At 40.4% G+C, this 24524-nt stretch overlaps 1 long non-coding RNA gene across 14 annotated transcripts in view; it reads left to right on the top strand.

Moving 5' to 3' along the window:
• Positions 1-24524, top strand: part of LOC112981110 (uncharacterized) — a 210614-nt gene that overhangs the window by 72502 nt on the left and 113588 nt on the right. For 12 of the 14 annotated variants that reach the window (XR_010391639.1, XR_010391638.1, XR_010391635.1 and 9 more), the window contains 3 exons: positions 5477-5592; positions 8941-9022; positions 10274-10382. The exons of 1 other annotated variant lie outside the window; for it this stretch is intronic. This is a non-coding gene — a long non-coding RNA (uncharacterized LOC112981110). The remainder of the gene's footprint in view (positions 1-5476; positions 5593-8940; positions 9023-10273; positions 10383-24524) is intronic. One more of the 14 variants, XR_010391642.1, reaches the window with a different exon arrangement.

The following is a 24524-nucleotide window of genomic DNA, read 5'->3' as shown; positions in this document are numbered from 1 at the left end:
CCAGCTGTGTTGGGAAGGCGGACTTTACATTTAACCAGTTGATGGAATAGGGGAAAAGGAACCCTGGACTGATTCGAGTGCAGATGTAATGAGATTAATTAGGCTTGGGACAGCTGAGGTGGAAAGCCAGGTATGATCATTACCCATTACCATGTATGCCCCATCCCTCATGAGAGGGATTATTGCATGACTCCTCCAGATTCAAAGAAAACACATTTGTCCTTTTAGTCCAGGTATTTTGTGTAAAATGCTCTGGGATTTGTTGAAAGAAGAATGTTTGTGGCTTCTGTTTAGCTGAGGAATGTTTTGGGAAACAACTGCAATTTGCCTATGTGTACAGAGGGAGAACACCAACAAATTTTGGTAATAAAATAGTGCCCACAGTTTCAGGTCACAAGATTTCAACCAAACCTTGATTCTGCTGAGGAAACCATCAGGAATGGTTTAACATGGCAGTGGTGTATAACCTGTACCCCAGCTTTGCTGAAGCTAACCAGCTCAGACATCAGAACTGCATTGGCCTGGCTGCAGCCGCAGGAGCTCACCATGGTGGGCACCAGTACTCTGGCTGTTCACGTTATTCAGGCTGGGAAAGGAGCCTATTCCCCTCTTACAGCATTTCAGACTAACAGTGGGATGATGGTACCTCCAGTTTCCCGATATACCTCCTCTATTCTGCACTGTAAATGATTCCGAATTCTCTCTCCAGCCTCCTACAGAGCCCATACTGCCTATACTTGGCAGCTTGCAAGGTGCTCTGGGACATTTCTCTGGCCGCACTGTCACCCTCACCTGCCACCATACTCCTTGGGAGGGTGTCAGAATCACTGGTCTCCACATAATGGTCTCATGGTCCCTTCTGACCGAAGACAGACCCAGATGTCCTCAGTGACTCGTGGCTGGGTCCATATGCCATGGGACAGAGGTTTTTGCTTGTGGGATTTATCCTTCTTAGATCAGTGCCAATCATTGTGGTCTCGAGGCTTCTTCTACAAGGACAAATGACTTGGCCTTTGGTCTCATAAATATACTTGCTCATTGGAACTAGGTTATTACCCCATAAAACCTTTCATCCTATTAATAAAGAGAGCATGAAGCATGTCAAATAGACAGTAATTGGTATAGGGCAGCTGGATATTGCAGTCTGTCCTGATAGGGAATAGGCTGGAGCCCGTTTTATTTTCAGAACTGTCATCATAACAAATGTTTATGGAAAGATGGCATTTTCCTGCTGTTTCTGAGTCTGAAAAATAGGTGGCTGGTACAATTCTAGCCATTTGTTTTTAAATAGTTGTTCAAATGGGTAGAGTGGAATGGGTTTCTCAAAGGCAAATGGAAGCGTCCTTTGCCTGGAACTGGGGAGAAAAACAAGAAAACAACAGCATGTCTGTTTTTGTCTGGCCCATTTATTGCTTACAGTTTGACTGTGCTTTTATGAAGGCAAGGTGAATTTAAATGCAAAGCAGCAGACAAATCCACTGAGAGAAAGATAAAAGAGTCTGAAGCCATTAGAGGCAAATGGAATAACTGACTGTACGAATCTGAAGACCAGATGTGGGGGTGGCTTACTGATGTCTTGTCTCATTTTTTGGCCAGTCAGTTACCATTGCCAGGAGTTGTGTGCAGCTGGGAGTGTGGGTTGCCACAGTGCAAGCTGCTGCGCCAGCTTCTCGGGAGTGCCGGCTTCCTAAAGACCACTCTATGGAGTTGTCATGCCCCTCTAAGAGGACCTGGTATCATGGTGCTTGCTGTTCTGGTTCTGATGCTGCATGCTATTTTTCACTGAAACCTAGTCTGTGCAAAAAGGTTTGGGCCCTGTTCTGTTCCTGGAGTGGTATGCACTCATTTGAACTTCCTTCATATGTTGAAAGCCTTACAGGGGCAAAAGAAGTGCTTCTTTACAAGGGGATGGGAAAAGCCAAGTGATTCTCCAAGTTTCTAATTTAGGGCTCTATGCCAGTATGCACTGCCAACATCCTAGTGCCCATCTTCCTTTGTAGCCACAGCTGCTTCATGTTTATTAGTGACGATTTGTGCAAGCTGCTGACTACCACTCTCCAACATGCTGGCCATTCAGTATCAATCAGTAGCTATTTGCATATCAAAAGAAAGTTATTTCTACAAGTATGAACATAGGATCAGACTAATATACTGGATGCATGAAAATCAGTGTAGATATAATACTTTACCCTAGAAGAAGGTCTGGTCCCTTGGTCTGAGTTGTTTTTACACTTCTTGGGTTAATACTAGTAATTTCACTGTAATGGAAAAGTACAATGCAAGGAGACCAATGATATTGGAACTAGTCCAAGTGACAAATAGCTGCAGTTCATTGCAAAATTTTTGCTGCAGATCATAAAAACCAAATGAAGAAATGTTTTCTCAAGTGAGCATTCACTTTTTTGCTTCCTGCTTTTTAAGATTCAGAATCTTTTTGGCCATGCCTAGTAATGCCAAATGATGTGTTGTTATTCCATGCATGTATAAGCAGCAACAGATTCAGGGACTTAGTATGGGCTGAAAAGTGAAGGAAAAGAGCTGAGGCAACTGGCACTGTTTGCAAATCCAGCTTATGATAATTAATACGTGGCTGTCTTACTTGTCAGAGGAATCGGTCCAATTTTCCCAGCCTGAGGGACAAATAACATTCCAGTCCAATTGACTGTTACTGTAGATTGAACAAAACTACAAAGAAAGAACAACTGTATAAATGTCCATGAGAGAGCACGTGGTGCTTCTCATTCTGCTACGTTCTGCATCTTAATAGAAGCTCGAAATGACCAGCACTTCTGCAGCAGATTACAGGGTCACCTCTCCCATTATGATGGGGAGTGCAGAAAGCAGATTTTCATCTCCTTTCAGTTGCATAACTACAGATACCACAGTGCTGTCTTTCACATATCCTCTCCCTGCTTCCCAGAATACTTCTCCTGTGGTTAAATAAAACTCCGAGGTGCTTTTGTTGTACTATTCCCATCTGCTTTCATCACTTTTTTTTTTTTTTTAAATTGTAATGGAATATGCTGCAAATGCTGTTAGTCACTGTATTCGTCCTCATCCCTGGAGTTATATGTTCATTTTCAGCTTGTAAAAATAACCTGTTTATTCCATTTCAAAGTCCTGCATGAGACAGCTCTGATTTTCTCTGTGCTGGCTCCCTCTAGTTTTATCACATCTGGCTACCCACCTATGTTTTTTTCCAGCTATGGATTGCTCCTTTTCCAGAAAATTGGTTGAGTGAGCATGATAAAAGAAATGATGGTCAGTACAAAAGCTTCTTTGTGTTGAATTAATTGGGACCCTCACTCCTGATTTCAGAGAAAGCAGTAGAGTTCTAACTCACCTTGGATTACTTTGGAGATCGTTTCTTTCTCTGGTTCACAGAATCACAAAATAGTTGGCATTGCAAGGGACCTCTGGAGATCATCTGGTCCAACCCTACTACTCAAACAGTCAGCTAGAGCACGTGGCCAAGGACCATGTTCAGTCAGGTTTTGAATATCTGCAAGGAAGGGGACTCCACAACTTCCCTTGGAAACCTGTTCCAGTGCTCAGTCACCCTCGCAGTAAAGTGTTTTCTTATGTTCAAGTGGAATTCCCTGTGTTTAGTTTGTGCCCTTACCTCTTGTCCTGTTACTGGGCACCACTGGTTGTCCTCAGCTGGTCAAAATAGAAGATAATATGCTTCGTATTTCCACTCCCACTTATCTTATGCATCTCACTTTGCTACTGTTTCTCCATGCTCTCCTTTGTAGGCTTGGCCAGGTTAACCCACCTACTGCAGAAGCTGCAGTCTGTATCACTGTAGTACTTGCCATAGTAGACAGCTGAGTTTAATTTTGACAATAATCAGCATGGTCACCATTACTGTGGAGGTGATAGGACTAATTACAAAGCAAATCGAGGTTGGACATTCAGAAAAACACCCTGTACAATAAAAAAGATTGTGAAGTCCTGGAGTAAATTGTTGGGGTGAGGGAATTGGCATTGCTGGAATTTGTAATGGGTTAGACAGCCTGTGCCACGATGGCTATGGCCATGAGTGATGCTGTCTTGGAGCTGAAGGCTGGACTAGCTGTCTCCTCTTGGTCAGCTCCCTGTTTTTTCATGGCTGTGCAATTGGCTGGTTTCCAAAGGAATTGTCAGAATATCAGCATCTTTATTATCATTATATTTTCCACTCAGAGGCCACAAAAATGAATCATTAACGCTCACCCCCTTCTCCCCTCTGCCCCCAACACGCACACTCCACCACTTCTCATGCAGCTCTTTTCTCTTCTGGGGTCATCTAGAACCACCCACTCTCAGTCAGAAGTGTGCCCTGCAGATGGATCCCTGGAGCATTTGTAAGACACATTTATGAGTAATTATCTGTCATCTGGAAGGTTACAAAATGAGCAGAAGCATAAACCTGACCTGCTTTCTGCATTTATATCTAATACAAAAGACTAAGAAATGTCTCTAACAGACCAGAAATCCCTACAGCCCCAAAATACTTCTCTAAGATGGATTACTTGCAATTTAGCACCTACAGACAGCAGTGAGAAGTGCATACGCCTATGGAGATAGCTGTGAGGAACAGATATGCCTATACTAGTTTTGTACAATTCCTTCTCATCAGAGAAATGAGAGCTTATCTGACAGTCCTCCTTGTGCCTTTTTATTTCTTTTTATCCTTCTTCCTTTAATCTATATGCATCTTAATCAAGATTGATCAAAACACTGAATGATAAACTAGCCAGCATAGGTGACCTACTTTTGACCTGTTTTATGGCCTATTTTTTCAGTTGTACATTTCTAGAAAAATCACATGCTTGCTTTTGACACCCTGTTTGTTAAACGTTCCCAGATGTTTCCTGAATAGTGTATGCCAAAACCTTTCAGCCACTGGGTTGTCAAATGCTACTTTCACTTGGGTTATTTGCTATTCACAGCATAGGACTTACCCACAAGAGGTGGGCAGGCAGCACTGTTCCTCATTCAGGGCAAATTCCTGTGATAATGACATTCCTCCCATAGGCCTTGTTAGTCCCCTCCCACCAGGAGCTACTCTGTGCACAGGTAGGCAACTGTCATCCAGCCTGGTGGTGACAGCAGAGCAAACTTCATTTGGACACCAAAGAGAGTCACACACTCGGCTTGAACTGAAAGGCAACAGAAATGGACATGTAACTCTTTGGGTTCCCTTGAAAATCTCACCTATCTTTGTTAAAGTTTGTGGAAGTATTTTTGCATCATTGTTTCAGTTATTTAAACAGAAGTATTTTCACTTGTATACTGTTTGGAACAGTAAGATGTTTTGTCCTAAGCTGTCACTAAACATGACCTCTTCAACTGAGGATGCATGGCTCATCACCTCATACTGGAGGTGAAGTCCACTGATGTAGCTGCAGAATAGGTAGCAGAGAAAGCTGCAGAGAGAAGCTGGCATTTCATTTCATTTCATTTCATTTCATTTCATTTTATTTTCCCCCAGGAATGTATAAATATATCCAGCAAATGGAGCACACCATTGCCATAGATTTCTAGATGCTACTAAAATACAATTCCGGGGGCTGTTGTACTGGCAAAGCGTTCTGGATCCATTTTAAAGTAAGTTTAACAACTGTTAAGATAGCAGTTGAATTCACTTATTGTAATGTAAATATTTCTTCTTTAACAATGAATAAAGAAAAAAATCTTATCATCCTTAGGCAAGGGGAAGAAATTCTTCCATGAAAGCCAAACCCCAAAGCACTGTCATTGTCAAGGCATCAGACAGAACGAAGGCATTAAGTCCCATCAATACATCTTCAGGGGGCTTGATGGGCATCCAGCTGTTAATGCAACTCACAGACATTTTTTTCTATTCATGATACCCCGTTCTCTGACAGAGTGTGAAAACACAAGCCTAACTTCTTACAGCTTCAGTTGGATATGGAGACTCCATTTGGAAGTTCATCTGAAATGCCCTCTTTAGTCTGAAAACTGGTGATATCATGAATAGAGAAAAATAATGTAACAAGACAAATGAATTTATTCTGTTTCCTAAGGCTTCATCTTTGGACAGAAGAGGTGTGTGTAGTTCTTGTTGCAAGATATACAAATTGCTCGCTCTGTGGTGCTTTACTCTGGGCTTGTTTCGTCAAGAGATATGCTTGTTCTTTGCGTTTTATTTCTCCCATGTAATGAAGTCATCCAGACAGAAATCACTTGTTTGGCTATCTGTGCATAGAGCTAAATCTTTTTTGGAAGTTTCTGTTTGTTAGCTTCCAGGCCTGGGAGAAAATTGGAAGTACAGGGCAATTTCTTATATTGTAGCTTTCTCATAGCTTTTTCTAAGACTCAGGGGTTGTATTTGGCCTGAGCTTTAGAAAATATTCAGGCCAGAGCTCATTATGTACAAGCTGCTTCACTTCCCTTTAAACTGAAATGAAAAAAAGAAGAAAAAGCTGATGTTTCAGTTCTACAAGCAGAGCTCAGAACTCTTGAGGGCTAGTTCAGTGCCTTCACTCCAAGACCTCTGTCTGCCACCTCCTTTCGTACCTGGAACTCCTTGAGATTGCTGATGCAGAAGGAGATTTGAGATATTTTATAAAGGACAAGTACTATGGAAATCTTACCTTATTATTTTTTTTAATCATTCAAACCATGAACTGTGCAAGGATTTGTGACAGTGAAATCAAACATATTTAAAGATGGTTGTATTCATGGGAAGGGAAAAGTTAGAGGAAATATATGATCCCTCTTCAAAAGTAATCCTTTTTATTCACACATCCCATAAAGTCATTGATTCTTCAAACCTTCCCAAATGAAGTCAGACTAAAAGCAGTGCCTCACAATGGGTTTGACACTACTTTCCCCACAGTCAAAGTGAAAGCTCCCTTTGTAAGTGGTAAGACCCTGGAGGGAATGTGCCAGGCTAGAGAGATTAAACCTTTTTTTGTGTTGTATAACAGAACACGTTTTAAGGTTGATTACAATGAAAGCTTTCCAAAGTGACAGGATTGGGTTCCTTCTTTTTCCTTCCTCTTAAGCTGTTACGTAGATAAAAAAAGAAACATTTCTGTAAAGTGCATGGTCATTCAGTGTTCAGAAGCTGGACAAAAATACATTAATTTTTCATGGACAGAGAGCTTACCATTTTGGTCCCTGGGGGTGAGACATACAGCTGAATTTCTCACAGACTGTCATGCTGTTGGATTGCAAATGGAAAGTCTTATCTTAAAAAACCCTGATATTGTTTTGAGATTGGCCAGGTTTATGTCAAACTTTCTAGTCTCTCTAGGATGCAGTTTCATTAATGTCAATTCGATAGGGGTTATATAACCTGGTGAAGAATGTTTGCTTGCTTGCTTGCCTTTTATTTGATCTTTTTGCAACATGCCTGGTTTAAAGTCAGAATGTATTTCCTACCTATAATCCCAAATTTGTTCACTGCAATTTAAAAACTTTCAAATATCTCACAGCAGATAGAGTTAGTTAAAGTTGTACCTATAATATATATATAATATATATTTTTTTATATATATAATAATGGTAAATACTTTTGTCCAGGTAGATAGCTTGTCAATGGACAGCACATTGTTTAGCTGGGCCAGACCAGGACTTCATAAGCATGGTGGAAAAGTGTGGATATGAACTGAACAGTTCAGTCTTTTATTTCCTCTTTTAGTTCAGGAAATTCAATGAGATTGACTTTTCTTTAACTGGGGATTTCAAAGTAAAGGTCAGAAAATGTAAACTGAAACAGTTGTCTGCCCTTTTGGAATGAAATACATGACCTACAATTCCCATGCATCACCCCTGCACACCTAAGGCTAATGCAGTTTAGTGTTCCTCCAGTTAGAAACAGAAAGGGTCAACAAGCAACATTGCTGGTCAAACTGATTGGCAATGAAATATTTGATTTGAATTTTCTTAATGGAAAACCATTTTGAGTGATAGCAAAGCTTTCCCACTTCAGTAAAAATCACATTTTTGCCAGCAAACCATCCTGACAGAAATTTCCTAACTATCTTTTTTAGGAATAATTAGGCCATGGTAATATACTCACATCAAGAGAGACTGGAAAGATTAGGCATACTTGCTTTGGAAAGTCTATCCATGCTTGTTTTAGAAAGGAGGGTTCATGATAAAAATAATGACTGGTTCATCTAATGCATATCAGGAATCTTTAATTGTGTTATTATTCAAGGGTGGGAAGATATTTAGTAAAACTGAGAGATGGCAAATTCAAACTCATAAAAGCAAAAGCAAATTTAGTAAAATTTCAACTATTTTATGAATAGCAAAAATTGTCAGTTGCGACAAAGCTGATACTGAACAGTACTTATTGGATGGCTGAAAAAACTGCCAAGGTCCCCATGATTGTCTCCCTTGTTCAGAAACAATGGAGTTTCCAGTGTCTTTTGTTTTCCTGGTCAGAAAATCTGATCTGTTCTGGGTCATGTTTCACTGCCTGTTTCAGCTGCCCACCAATCACTATTTCCATTTTTCAAGGGATAAGGTAGGAAAGAAGAAAGTTGTGGCCCTATTTCTTGAGCAGAAAGTTCCTTGAGTACTTCAGTCAAGTTCTCAGGGTTTTAATAATCCAAGTCTATGTAGGTTTATATCCTCAGGTTTCACACTAGAATTTGAATGATTCCAAACTGAAATAAATGCTGAAACACTTTTGCGTGCAAATGCCATAAAACCCATGGAACGCCTGTGAGGTTTTGTCTGGGTCGGTGAACTTTTCAGTGCTTTCTTTCCCCATGGGTTAAGCACTAGCTGGTAAATTCTGCTTGGTTTCTTGAGAAGAAAATGGTTTCAACTGAATTTACGATGAATTTTCAAGGCAGTCCCAACCATTTCAAGGAATCTGGCCTGATATTTGTATGTAAAAAATACCAAACAAGGTAGGCTTCCCTAAAGTGGTTTTGTTATAAATATTTTTGTATTTCTGCTCTTCGTACTTAGGAAGACAGGGATGGATGTGGTGATACTTCTGGCCTCCTAAGGAATGGGAGCCTGAACCTTAAAATTTTCTTCAGCCTTCAAGGTGAGACGAAAGCAGTCATGTTCCTGAGCTGGAACAGCAGTTTTTTCCCAGAAGGTTATGAGCTAAGATAGCCTTTCTCACTGTTTCTAAGGGGTTGAAATTATACTCCCAGAAATTCAGTCTTGTATATATTTTGTGTTTGTTTTACAGAACTTAGACTGAAAGCACAAAGGGGTTCCAAGTAACAGACAACGACCCTGTGGCTGTCATTGTATTGTTATTCAGCACAGTGTATGTGGTGGGGGTTCCCTCTAACCTCTCAAAACAGTGGGCCAGAGCGAACTGCCTTGCCTTCTCCTGGCCTCTGCTCTGAGTGGCAATGGGAAGAACTGAGCTGAGACAGTTGAAATGCAGCTTTACGTCTCTTGCTCATTCTTCTTAAATTTAGTGTAATTTAAATTTATATGGTGATTAGGGTCAGTTATTTTCCCACATCATACTGTTGCATTCCAATGATTTTTAAGACTGAGTCTTTGACCCCCATCCTTAACACATGGCAGCTCATATAAAGACTTCTATTGATTTCAGTTGTGTAAGGTCAGGCTCTTCCTTCAGTCCATCCTGACTCCTGTAAAAAATACTTTATGAGCTTAAATATCCCAGCTTCTGATTTCCCCTAGACACTGTGAGCTGTGTTTCTGTTTGGTCTCTTCATGACTGGAAGAAAAGTGTGGCATCGTCTTTCTCTGGTGAGGCATGGACAAGCACAGCTGAACCTGCTAAAGGTTCCCTTTCACCTGCCTTGGTGAAGAAAAGGGAGCAATTAGCAAAATTGAGCTCATATTTGGGGGCTTATAAAGAGGAAAGTCAAATCATTCAGCTACTGTAATGAGCTCAAAAAGCATTGACCAAAATGCAGGAGCTAAGCTGGTATTATTTAAGGTTATATAGGTGTCCTTTAAAAAAGGTAATAGAAAGAAAGCTTAGCTCTTTGCTGCATGTGCTAGTGCAAGCGCTCTGAGAGACTGGCTATGCTGGCTGGATGAAGCAAACCAGCCACTATAACAGAAAAGATGCTCTGAAGTATCTTTTCTGAGCTATTACCTTCACACCATCCACCTTTGCTGTTAGTGACCTTCTTTGTGCTTCTGAGAGGTGCTATGTGTGCTTGGCAGATTCAGCAGACAGAGTATTTGTGCATTATGATTTTTGTTGTTGCACGCATGCCATAGCAAACCCTGACTGTGGTGTTTGCAGAAGATAGCTTTTTGATTTTTTTTTTTTTTTTTTTTTTTTTTTGGTCTCCCTAAGTATCACTTTACCTGGTTTGTTACTAATTGAAAATGACTTCTGCTGGAAGATTTGTCATCAGTTTTCTGCAAGTGAATCCAAACTGCATACCTGCTGGACAACTGCCAAGGTATTTATCTGTTTCTCTTTGGAGCTCTGGCCAGGTTTACTTTTTGCTCTTGTGGTGGAGCGAATAACATTTGTCATTCTCTTCCAATTCAGTGAAGTGAATCAGCTGCATGTTTTTGCAGGTTTTGCTTACTGGTGTAAACAGCGAATGGCTGCCTGTGGAGTTAGTGTGGGTCCAGTGTAGGATCCCTGTGGTGCGTCTGAAATGCCCCAGTGCAAAGCTTTGTGTTATGTGGTGGAGGCAGCCTGCTGGGTCTGTGCTGGACTGTAGTTTTGCAAGCTTTTGCTTTGATGACTGTGGTAGGTTATGGACTTCCTCCCCACATGCTTGTTCTTTACCCTGTGGCGCTCCTCTGGTCATGAGATGTACTTGGAGTTGATATGGCTGAAAAATAACTTGCCAAAAGTAATTGTCACTTTTAAATCCAGTAGCTGCTGGAAAGCTCTGGTTCTGTGTCATGAGCTTTCTTCCATTTCACAATCCTCAATGCTTATTGTTATTTGTCCAAGAGCCAATGGTGTGTTATGGCTGCCCCAGGGGCTGAGGTTCCTACCTTGGAGTTTAGTGCTTCTTCTAGACAATGCAAAGATCTTAGCTGTAAACATGGGCATGAGGTATATATTTGAAAACATAATTACTAGGTATCCAATTTCAGGCACATAGATTTTGGCTTTTCAAAAGATACTTCCAGGTTTCATCTAGTGCTACCCTAGCTAGTTGTTTCAAATTATTCACTCAGGTTGTTTGCTCCTGTCTTCTCCTGTTTCAGAGTCGCTAATCATTACAGTTGCAGTTTTTTGTGTTTGGATGCAGGCTGTGTCCTGAGGATGGAAAAGCTGAGAATACATGAGAGCTTTCTGTGAAACTGCTCTCGGTGAGGTCTGGGCTGCTTTGTCGTGATGCCCTATCTAGCACCTCCTGACTTCTGTCAGGGGGCCAAATGCAGAAAGGCTTTTTGTGGAAGAAGGGAGATCCTGTGGTATTCCCAGTGGGGAGAGCATGGAGATAACGTCAGGAGAGGACTTTATTCTCTGAAGAGTTATTGTCCAGACTCAGATGGCTTGGACATGTCTCTAGATGAACCAACCTTTTCAGCTTCTCCTGTCACAAAGTCATTCTGACAGCCTCTGTTGCCACCTAAATCAGCCAGTGAATCAGCATTTCCCTTCTTTTGTATTTTCCTAGTGAAACACATTTTCTTTAGCAGGTCAGCAAGCAGTGCTGGTTATGATGGATGGAGGCATAAATGTGACAGTCCGTGTGCACCGGCACTTGCTCAGCGACAGGCCAGTCAAGTAAAACCACCACATGGGCAGTAGTTCAGCACCATCCAATCATACTGTAAGATAAGTTGTCCTAAGGATCACCCAGATAGCTTGCTTAAAAGTAAGTTTATTGAGGAGCAAATTTCTTACCCTCAGTTTTGGAAGTTAACTTCATACATTTTATCACGCTTTTGTGTGAGTGAGGATGTCAGTGAATTTGCCTTGAGGGCATTTTGGTCTTAGCTGTTGTGAGCCGTGTTACTATCACCTGCTTGATGAAATGCTGCATGACAACAGGCTGATAACAAATGAAGCAGTTCTGATGAAAAAGTGTTTGACTGTGTTTTGTGTTGATTTTTTTTAAACTGAATATGATTTTTTCAGCTGCAGAGAGCATAGAAAGAAATGTGGATAAACATACTTGTTTTGGGAGGCAGCTTGAATTAACTGACCCAGAATACTTGGGTTGGGTTGTGTCATGAGTGCTGTGTGATTGCTCTGAACATCTGGCTTTTTTGTTCTATCTGTGATTGGTGATTGGGCAATGTATCAACACTAAAATTAAGAAAAGGTGCCACCTGGGTTTTACCCGTATCGGTAGAGTCATTACTTATATTACTGTTCCAAGGATTTTTCAGTTGGAAACTGGATTCAACTCCCTGTTCTGCCTAATTAATACTGGGAACAAGATCCTTCTATGAATTAGCTAAATCGCTAACTGCCTGTGTAGTTTGGGGACTTTTTTTCCCACAACTCCGAATTTCCGTTTTGGTGGTGAGATTCTTCTCTGATGCAAGTTTTCTCCCAGTCAGTATGCTGGAAAAAGCTGTCATTTTGATGAGCCTGCATTGTGTGTGTGTGTGTGTGTGTGTGTGTGTGTGTGTGTGTGTGTGTGTGTGTGTGTGTGTGTGTGTGTGTGTGTGTATGTGTGTGTATGTGTGTGTATGTGTGTGTGTGTGTGTATGTGTGTGTGTGTGTGTGTGTGTAAAATAACAGAAAATACCTGGCAGAAGTTCTGCTATTGTGCTACTTGCTTCTGTAATGTTTACAGAATTGAATCCTTAGCATTTGTTATGATTAGTGAGATATCTTCTCCATTCTTTATGCACAGAAGCACCCATGTGAAAATGTCTCTTTTGGTGAGCTATATTTCTTCTTTATGCTAACTTAAAATAACTCCTGCTTCAATAGGATGGCTTCCCAGGCTGCCTTACGTAGGGGCACATTAGAATGAGAGAGGACGAATGAGAGTCTTGAAAGTCTGGATCTTACCTCCAACAGTTGTCCCTCTTTTTTCTTTTTTTCTAAATTGAAGGCTAAAGGTGAATGAAACCCAATATATATGTGGTTTGATTTAGTATTTCTAAAATGTGTTTCCCTGGCTTTAAAAAATCCTTTGCTTTGAGGAAACTTCCTGGCCACTATTTCTTATTTCTAGTAACCAGTAAGAGCTCAAGAGTTCGATCAGTTTGTTCCTCTTTTCCTGAAGCTTTATTCCCTTTCAATGACCTGCCAAACTTAACAAAGGGAAGCCAGGAGTGGTGGGGTCTGGGCTCAAGGCAGACCTGGAGTGAGGATCGCCCTGGCCAAGTCAGTGAGCTGGAGAAACGTGCATTCGCTCCACACGTGTTGCCTGGGAGCCCTTCCCGCAGCACCCTCCGTCCTCAGGGCTGCAGGCAGGACTGTCGGCTCTTAGGAGTATGTTAGATGTGTCTTCCCCAGTGGGACAATGACTGTGAGAGGAAAGTGTGTTGTCTTTTACATAATTAAAGATAAGGTTGAATGTATTTAAAAATAGTTTTTAATGAAAAAAATCCCAGTTATTTATATACCTAGTTTTTTTTTCTCTCTCCCCTCTTCAAATATTTAAGAGCAGTGGATAGTGCCTTCCATTTTCATGAGATCAGGTAACTCAAGGTCCCTTCAGAGAGCAGTTAGGTGTTAGAATTAACTTCTTTCTCTGTCCCTTGTGGTATCAGCAGTCATGGCAAAGTTTTAACATGGCAGTTGTTCCTCAAGAGCTCAGGGACTTTAAATAGAGTATTGATGAACCTCTTCAGTAGAGTATGAGAGTGTCTAGGAATAGGTTCAGACAAAGCAGTTTCATGTTCTTTACTTTGTCTCTAATTTACCTTGAAACCTTGAAAATATTGTATCTGGTTTTCAATGCTAATTATTGTAGAAGAAAGAACATATAACTAATATACATTTATTTTAACTGCTATCAAAAAATCAAAGAATATGGACTTTTACTTAGTAATAACTATTATCCCAGACAAGCCAAGATGGGGTGGTAAAGATGAGAGTATCACTGCTTCTTTCCCCCCCCCCCCCCTTCCTTCTCTTCCCCCCTAGAGTGAAATATCTTCCTATCCAGAGTGGTCAGACAGAATTGAGAAACCAGTTAAGCTTTAACTGAGATCTTAGAGCTTCATAAAGGGATCAGGTGTCTCTGCTGTTCTCCTAAAGTTGTTCCTTCCCCTCCCACCACATATCAAGCTCAACAAAATAAGTTGATGATTACTATAATGTAATCTAGTTATGAAGAGGATTTTTCCTCCTTAAAGTTACCCCAAATTTTCATTTCCTCCTGATTTCTGTAATGTCAAGTGCCATATTAAAAGGAATTGGAACCTCAGTTGATAGCATTTACAGTAGACTCTGTACATTACATAAATTAAATAGGCTAAATGAATATATATGCAATAAATATACAAAACTTATTACTATATGTAAAATAAGAGGATGTTAATACTGGGATGAGACATAGATCTTAGGATGTAGGTACCATATCTATAATTAAAATGCATATAAGAAAACTGTAACATAACCTCTTATGTTGTAGTCTAAATGGAGTACAGTATCCTATAGCTTATCTTTGAATTCTTGTATTCACTAAGTTGGTTCTCTGTATCAGAAAAGTCTCCTCTCAATTTTTTTTCCAACCAGCAAAATTTCCCTTGTGGATTTTCTTAAATTATTCAGTTGACCTGGGCATCCAAGATAATCTCAGAGTATACAATCCATGTTTCATGTAGCAAATACACTTTGACTAGGACTGATCCATTTTTCAGCAGTTTGCTATGCAACTCCTACAGATTTTTCTGTAAGGGTGCCTACTTCTGCAGCCTCACTCCATACTGGTGGAAAACCCAAGAGAATTCACATAAGCCTATCTTTTGTGAGGGTTTCAGGTACAGCAGAATGAGAGAAGGATTTATGGCATCTCATGTCATGTTGAATTCAGAGTTCATTCTTGTGGCACTAGCTATGAGACGGGCTATAAATTAGTTCCAGCTGTGAGATGTAATATATCTATGCAGAGTGCAAGGGTTTTATCTCCACTGAATGGCCTACCTTAGCTGCTTTTGAGCGAGAGATCACACGTAAGAGAAAACATTGCCTCATTCCCTGCAGTGCTATCTGATCCTGAGCCTCTCTCTAAAATGTGTACTCTGGAGTCCTGTGGCTCTGAGAGAAAGAAAGAAAAAGCTAATATATATCCTTTAATCCTTTTTTCCCTTAAACAAAAAATCCTATCTTAATATTAAAATAATAGAATTATTGAAAATGATTTTTTTCATTCCAGCACTCTTCATAAACACAGATAATGAAAATAGGATAGAGAATCTGTATAGTATTTGTAAGCAGAACTCTCTGCTTCAGTCATACCTGAGGAATGACTTATTTTAGATGACTTTTGCCTTATTATATAAGGGAGAACTCTTTCACCACTACAGCCCTCATCATCAGAGTTGAAGGATCTCTCAGCTAGAAATGGTGAGACAAAATGAGGCAAAATATGCTATATACTATGAAAATATGTGATAGTGTATTTTTAATTTAAAAGGTAGATGAAATTTCTTATTTGAAATGCTCACCTGCTCTGAATATTCCTGAGGGCTGAGATGGGAGGAGTTTTATTTTTAATTTCCTTACTTTAAATGTGATTTTTTTTTGTTTTCTCTAGTAGAAACTAGCCAGCTGCACAATAAAACTATAAGCTTGCTGGGCATGCCAAAGCAGTACATAACAAGACCAAAATTACAGTTCTGAGCAGAAATGGAGGTGAATTAAGAGGTACTTATGTGTCACTATCAAATTAGAATTAACATTCCATGTAAATGTAAGCTAAGAAAATCTATCTCAAAATTCATTGCAGTAATAAACCTGAGCACCTGTGGGTGGCATTATTGCCTTTCTTTTCATTTTACTGTGCAGGGCAAGAAAGAAATTACCAAATGACAGAAGCAAGTATTGGTACAAATGGAAATGAATGATGCATAGGGTTTCAGTTTCTGACAAATTTCTTTCTTCCCAACATGACAATTTTGTAGAGAGAGGCTGGTTATGACTATTCACTATTTCAGGTTCTGACTGGTTATTAAAAGCTGCATGAGCAAGTATGACTGAGTTTGCAGTATGCTCATAAAAACTATTTGCAATGGTAAAAAGCAGTAAAATACCTATATTAATAAGGAATATACCTAGATCTCTTTAAAACCTTTCTGCTCTTAAAATAGATTCCAACATACACATTATGCTGCATTCCTATGATCAAATACATGTAAGCCATGGACTGTCTTCTCTGGTCTTCTGAATCCTCTTGGGTCCTCGGTAAATGCTGTTTTGTATGCTCTCCATTAGCAGGATTCTCCTCACCCCTCTTCTGCTGCTGAGAGAAGGTTCCCCAGGGCACTCTCCCACCTCCTCCTCTTTTTCCTCACACCTTGCATCTAGCTAACATCACCTACAAGCATAAATTCAGCTAATTCAGCTACCATCTCTTAGCTGTTCATTCTCAGTACTATATAACCCATGTTCAGGAGAACATCTGCTTCTCTGACATCTTTTCAGAGGTATCTATCTGTCACTTCAAGCTCCCCTAGCTACAAAAGAGATCTTAATTTTCACTCCTGCCCTGCCACTTCTTTACTAGAGTGGTATGTGTAAAACTTCTTCCATCTTCCCTGTCTATTAGGCTAAAGCATCATTTCTGACTGAGACTTTTCTGTAGATGCTTTTATTTGAGCTAAATCTTGCTGATTCCTGCTGCATAACATCTTTTTCATATTCATGTACAAATGTGAGCTTTGATTGTGTCCTGTTTCAGTAACTGTAGCAACCCTTTTTCTTGTCTTGATGATTGCGGTCTTCCTTCCTCATAGCCATTGGAAAGCCTCTAGAAAAGTCATTTCTTCAGGCTGTCACCTTGACCATGTCACCCATTCTCTTTGCATCCCTTTGCTACCTCCCCATTACCTGTCACATCAGAAATCAGCTGTTCTCATCTGCAAGACTCTTCACAGCCTGTTCTCCTTCTCCTCATCCCTGTCTGTTTTACTGCTCCTGAGTTACCAACTCTTAGGTAGGCTGCGATAAAAGCGTCTAATAGGGCAGCTACTAAATATTTAGAGGTGTACCTTGAAGCTTCTCCCATGCTTAGCAGGAGTTCTCCACAACCAAAGCTGCCTCCCTACCTTGTTTCTTGTTCCTCCGTAACTTTCAGCAGCGCGTAGGCCACCAGTGTGCTGAGACGGTTCCTTATCGCACTGACCAGTGCCGCTGTCATCCCTTGTACTTGCCTCTCTCTGTGTTATGTCCTCTGTTGTCTCTTGCACTGCAGTTAGGTTTTTCGTGCTTGCCTCACTGCACCATTTTTGTGTTCTCTTTTTTTTTTTTTTTTTTGTCACTTTGAACAATGGGGTTCTGGTTCAGATATAGGGTTTTCAGGCACTGTAGTAATGTCTGATACTGCGTGTAGATGGTAGCTTTCATTTTACTGATGTATTCCTTTATATACTGCTGTGGTTAAAGTCTGCTCTCAGCTCTGTCTACATGACCTACAGATTTCAGTGATAGCAGGGGACTATTAGCAAGAATATTGCAGTCTGTTGCTGTTATTTCACTATCAAACTAATTTTTGATATGTGGTGAGATAACAAGAGTAGATGGTATTTGGCTCTGTTTATAAAGGCTACATTTAAGAGTTGCTCAAAAATATTGGCACTGCTGACAAAAGGCATAAAAAACCCCATGTTTGATTGTTTGAAGAAGAATATGATTTTATCTGTATTGTTGATGTTTACTTTGGGGAAAAAACTTATGGGTTCTCTTGCCAGCTATTAAAACTACCATTTAATTTTCTGGGGTAGATTTTTTTCTTTAATTTTAGCTTCAGATCTTGAATCAGAATTTAAGAGGGAGAAAGAATTTTGAACCAGTGAAGTCTTTAAAGCAATGAAACTTTAATGTGCACACTGCAAAATAGTCCACCTTAATATGGATGTTGTAAGCTTCCTTACATCTTCTTGCTTATATGTTCAAGTCAACATTTGAATTAGAGCTGTTGGAAGTCTCTCCACTCATTCACATATTTCAGTTCAGATCCTTTCCTTTAGTGCCCATATTCCCACTAATCACAAGCCTTGTGTTTATCTTGCATGGAGAACAGTATCAGGTTGTCCTAGCGTATTAACTTGCCTTGTATTTTTGGCATCTGAACACAAATTTTGAGTTACTGTGATAACTTTGTGTAGCCTTTTCAATACTGTACCATCACTTACTTCTCTACCACCCAATAAAAACCAGTGTGTCTCATCAGCCACGAGGACTGGATCTAAATGGTTGGGGGAAATCCATCTTGAACTTTTCATATATGTATTGCTTTTTGAGCCTGAAATATCTTCTGCTTTGGAGGTGGTAAGCAAAGGCTGCATTACAGCTTCCCTGCAGTTGTTTTGACAAATCTTTACATTTTCTTTCCTATGTTTCAAGGTTGAAAAAAAAAATTAGCTCTGAAATATAAATCAAAGTTTTAGCTCACAGCCTGAGGAAAGAAAGATGCTATAATAAACAAAGCTGTATGAAAAGAGTGATTGTAACAGGCTCAGAGGTCTCTCTTCTGCTATAAAACCGTCTTTACTCCTATGACTCCTACATGTACTCCTCTGCTTCAATGCTTCATAGCTTTCCTTAAGTCTCTCCCCTTCTGTCTCTGGCTCAATTCGTCATTGCCCTTGTCTTCTGTTTACAGCAATGATTTCTCATTTTGACTTATTTAGTACTTTGCACACCTTTGCTTTGTTATTTTGTTCTAATGCAATTGCAAGGCAGTGATAAATTCGTTATTTTCTTTAGGGGTCCGATTCTCACCTCAGTACACTGACATAGCTTCATAGCAGTAAATGTTGTCATTGCTGCTTTCCATTTGCTAAACCTGCAAGCAGATGAGGCTGGAGGATGCTAGATGAAGTAATTCCACTGAAGAACATGTGCTTTGCATGTGCTCAGGCCTTTTATACCCCTGGTACTCCATAATGTGAAGGAATCCTTATCATGCAGTTAGGAGAAATCTGAAGTAATTTTGTATTGTGAAGATAGTGCAAGTGTCTCTTCCAGAAGCAACACCCAGGGGTGCCTACAGCAAAATACAAACATGATTTCATATCCTAGATGAGCCCTGCAGGAGATACCTGTACAATCCCTGTGATTTACAAATATGGGAATGCCATTGGCACATGCACTAATGTCCTGAGACAAAATCCATGAGGCTGCCAGGCCTCTCTGTGTGTCTGGAGGGTTCTCACTTTAAATGGTCTGTTTTCTGTTCTGTGGGTAAGATTTAATGGCTGAGTGTCTGTGGTGTTAATGACTGAACCATTTCTGCTTCAGCACTTTATTTTATATTATTTTATGACTTTCCAGTTGGATAGCTCCAGTACAAGTGGAGTACATTATATCAAGTACATCAGCAATCTCATACATTACAGCTTCAGACCTGCTGAAATCATATCTCAATGTTTATTGAACTTTCCAGCTTATACTTCAGAGGTAAAAATGTTAGACTATTAAGTTGCTGCAAGATGTAAACAGCTCAACACATTATACAAGATGTAAGCTTTAAATTGCCCATGTAAAAGAAAGTCTCTTTCAGTACTACTACTTCTTGAGCTTCTCACTACAATGTGCTTGTCTAGCTTCAGAAACGTGTGTTGTCACTAAAATATGCAGAACCTAATGTCTCTGGCAGGATGACACCTTGTGGTTTCAACTTAAGGGAGGGATTATTCTATAAATGGAGATTTTTAAGTAGTCACCTCTCCTTCTCCTATTAAAGTGACTAAGAAAATGTCTTTGGGACTATACCACCAAAAATGTGATGGTCATATTTTCTTCTGAGTCCACTGGACTTGCATAAGGCACTAGGAAGTGTGGGTGAGGAAGAGATTAAAACCAGGTAGTCATGCATGATGCATTCATAGGGTAATTAAAATAATAAAATTCTCATCTTAAAAAATTCACTTTCATTAAATCATTTAAGAAACTTTCACCCTGAGAACATAAAAGGCAGATAAGTAACAGGTATCAGATGTCTTACAAATGTATTGCAAAAATTTTTTTTTTTAATTTCTTTTCGAAGATGAAATAGCACAAAATCTTAGATCAATGTATGTAATAAAGGTCAGCAGCACTGAGCTGCAGTGATTAGGGAACTGGATTTCTCGCCTGATTCCTAGTTGTTGGTTCTGTCGCTGGTTTATTGTGTAATTCTGGCCAATTCCTTCTCTTCTGTCTTTTCCTCTCTGCCTTGTCTGCGCAAGATCTCTAGGATTGAGACTTTCTATTACCATATAGTCATACAGTGCCAAGTGTAATTGACTCTATCTCCTCTGGAGTCTAGAGGCTGTGTTAAAACAAACAGTAACAGTTAGAAGAGGAAATTAGCTATTTACAGGACCATGACACAAGGAAAGAGAAGGAGAGGGGGGAAAAAAAATCCTTAAACTTACTGTTGTTTTCAAAATGATCTATGAGGGTGAGGTTTACCTCTGTGCTGAGGTTAATTTCAAGCTGTAGGTACTGCTTAAGCCTTCAGAATAGAGTTTTGGGCCCAACGTGGGAGATGAGGCTTGTGCTGGCTCTTTCACTGAGTATTTGAAGAGAGATTTAAATTAATTTCAATGAAGGTATATCATATTTTTCCTTCTAAAATGATTTCTTATTGCCTGTGTGTTTGGCGGTGAGAAATGCCTGTCTAAATCTTCCTAGAAAGATTCAATTTACTGAGCTGAACTTGCAGCGTAAAAATGATCAATATGGTAAGAGTGACTGTATATATACACTGAGATATCAAAAAGAACATTTCAGAAATAGACAATTAAACTTTATTTGGCAATGAAGGAAAGTGAGTGCATTCACTCCTGTGTCAGTCACTTTGGCTGGGTTCTGATACAAATATCCTTTAGAAAAACTTTTACAGCTTGAATCTGCCCACAAAGGGACCTCCTGTGTGGCTGCTGTAGGCACTGGTTCAAGAGGGTTACGAATGTGCAGGTTGCTCAGGCGCTCCCTTGGGCTGCCTTTGAGTTAAATTTGGAAATGGGCCTTTTGCTGCCCACAGGACTGAGATGAATTTCATTGACTATAAATTCTATTCTTACATAGTTTTGCATTTTAAGAAATTCAGCTTGTAAGTATCTGGTCTACCATGTCACCACAAGGTATGCAGCCTATTACCTGAATTAGAGAGAGAGCAAATAGTTAGTAAAGTAGGGAAGGGAAGAATCACAGGGTTCTTGGGGGATGGGTTCACTTAAAGTCCTCAGAGTTACCCTATGTCTGCCTGCCTCTGAACACCCTGTGCACAAATAATTAGGCAAGATTCTGCTAATTGCTAATATCTTATTTCTGTAAGAAGAACAGAGTTAGTCAAAGCCCTTTAAAGATAATCCTTACTGTTGTAAGCTGTATTGTCTACCTGATATAGAGTATTAGGTTCTGGAACTATGACCATGTTTTACTCTGTGATGTACAGTATTGAGCACAGTAATAGTTCTCATTAAATAATAACAACAACAATCTATCAAAGGTACATTTGGGTCAGCTAAAAAAATTACTTCCTTCTAGTGTTCTGCAACACTGGGTTCTGTAGCTGGCTTGCTTATTTTGCCTTAACAAATGGTGTGCCCCGGCAAAGACGGCTGCTAGGCCCTCCTGACTCGTCTGATGAAGCTACTTTACACAACTGGGTGTTTCCTAAACTGTGGTCCATAACTCTGCTTCTCCTCAGGGATATCCCAAAGCCCTGGCAACACACTTAGAGGAAGGGTTTGCAAGGCCTCCTGAAGGCCTGTTCTGGCTGCTCAGGCTACCTCGTCCAGTCCCACCTCAGCACCTGGTCTCTGACTTGCGTACTGCGTCTTTAGGCACTGGCTCAGGGAAGCCCAGACAGACTGAACAGCCCTTCCAAACTCTGCTTTTCCTTCCTGATGATGCAAAATGCACTTGCAGCACTAATATAAGTTTTGACTTATTTTGGCATGGTGAGGCTATGTCAGAAGATTACACCTGTGACTTCCACTTTCTTTTATAATGCTTAAATGCAGCTCCTGATGAAAGGGGGCACTACCAGCAGGGGCATTTTGTCTATAGTCAATCTTTCACCATAGGCAAGATCTTCATTTGACACACAATTTTAGGATTTAATTACATGCTATACCAACCCCAGATATAGCAGAACAGGGCAAAAGCAGAGAAATTCCTACAGAAGACTAGTTTCCTAGCAATTTCTGGCTAGGGAGTTTCCTAGCACAGATATTCCCTTCCTACTTGGGTGACATTCTCAGTTGCTAAAGATCTGGTGTCTGACTGGCAATGAATGTCAAGAACCTGTCTATCTGCCACGATTTAGGCTTCTTAAAGTATTTTTAAAAATACCTTCTGAAAACAGGGAGACTGCAGAAGTTGCACAAGTGGTTTAAACAGCAGAGAAACAAGTAATCCCGTCTGGCAGAAGGCTGAGCACATCCCGTTCATCAGAACATTTTATCTACTCCAAGAGTTTGGAGTTGCACATTCTTAACCAACTCACATCTTAAGGTCAGAAGAAGGTGAATGCAATTTTTATTTCTCACAAAGCTCCGTCATTTTATGATCTAACCTTTTTCTTCTCCCAGCCAGCTGCACTGTTACCAGGCATTTCGGTGGATGTTGCAAATTTCCTTCAGCAGATGTGAACCTGACTTTTTCCCTCTCTTGCAGTAAGACTGTAGGTTGACTGTAGGTATTGTCTACTGCACCAGTTGCGATTCATGTATAGATTGTATATGTTGTGAAGGCTATAGCTGCTGAGAGATTCTGCTCAGCTTACAGACATGGCAGAGAGACTATCGTGACTGCCTCTAGAGTCCAAAACAAATCTACAAACAAACAAACAGAAAATAGCCGTATCTCTTAGAGTTCACTGTTCTGTCTGGCCCAGTAATGTGCTAGCAAAACTCCCTCCACAGAAACCTCATCTTTGCCTTAGCAGTGCCTGAGAATGACAAGTCAATCACGTCAGGGAAAAGTGCCTGCCAAATGCCCTTAGGAGTGTCCTGGCTGTGCCAGAGAGGTAGAGGGAGAAAAAAATCAGTCTGTCAAGGAAGCCAAAGAGCTCCCCGAGCAAAGCAGCCCCTGCAAGTCCCATCCCAAGGAAAGCTTGAGGAAGTGAGGTAAAAATAAAAACAGCACTTGTGCCAAATAATCTGTGTATGCCAAGTGCCCTGACTCTCGCAGGGCTGTGGAGAGCCAGGATGAGGCAGGGGCAGGCACCAGTTGAGTTATTTATTCCTGTTAAAGATTCCCACTCTCCAGGCATCCTAATGAGTTTGTGAGTGCTCCTGTTCTCTGACAATGTTTAGATGAGCCAAAGCAATTTTTAGAAAAATGCCTTCTCTCAGCTGCTGTTTTCATACACAGTGTAATTAAACATCTCTTCTATTTGTGCAATAACTGTACTAAAGAAGAAACAAGAGTGTCTTTCACAATGGCTTCACTTGATGTTCACTATCAATCCATCTCATAAAAAGATTACCCTTTACATCCAGCGCTGCAGATGTAGCAGACGCTGCAGATGGAGAGCCCTCCTGGTACAGGCTGAGCGCCCTGAAAGCAGGTCAGACTGTCAATCCGTTACTCATGCTGAAGGGCAATTACTCACGAGTAATCCTCGCTGAAGTCAGTGAGTCTACCACAGTACGAAGCTTCTTACGTATGTGATCAAGGGGTTGAAATCTAACTTCTTTCTGTGGATTCTAAGTGTGAAGTGCCATTAAGGGGGAGACTGCTACTGCTTTATAAATCAGTTCTGTGAGCCAAAGGAAAATATAATTCTAATAAGCACAGAAAAAATAAAACTTGCTTAATAGGTATGTACAGAACCACAGCTTTATCACACTGACTGTAATAGGATCAACAGGAAAATGCTGTGTGAATGCAGTGCCAAGTTAACTCACAAGACCCCTACCATGCAGCAAACTAGCTTTGTATACTGCACTCAGATGGGCCCATCCTCACACAGATGGTCACACTGGAGTCAGTGCATCGGTGCTGGGGATCGTTCATGGAAATTAGATTTATGGAATCCAGCAACGATCTCTGGCAATGGCACCTGGTGATCTGCCAGAAGTGTTAACACTTGATAAAGTGCTGAGGTGCCATAGAAGTGCAGGGTCAAGGCTGAAATATCTAACTTTTGGGACTGCGCTTTATGTCTAGTAGTCTTGCGGAACTTTAGGAGCCCTCCAAACTTTCAAGGTTGACTGAGTCTTGTCTAGACCTCCTCAAGATAGAAAACTGGTGCAGCTTGCTAACATGAAATTTTCTTTACAGGTATAAAAACATAAGTCTCCCTCATCTAAAAGGGTGATTTATAGTATACCAAGCAAGAGAATTTGCATACCCCGTCACATCAAAATATTGGTATGAGGCTGGTATCATGAGGGGATCATAGAAATTGTTACATACTATTGCACTGAGCACATTAAATACTCAATGAATGGACTGAACATACTAAAAAAAAATCCTGCCAGGAGATTCCTTTCCCTGTCTAAAA

The sequence above is a fragment of the Dromaius novaehollandiae genome, chromosome 14, assembly GCF_036370855.1.
Source record: "Dromaius novaehollandiae isolate bDroNov1 chromosome 14, bDroNov1.hap1, whole genome shotgun sequence".
NCBI lineage: Eukaryota > Metazoa > Chordata > Aves > Casuariiformes > Dromaiidae > Dromaius > Dromaius novaehollandiae.
Note: the sequence above shows the minus strand (reverse complement) of the source record. Positions and strands in the feature narration are given on the sequence as shown.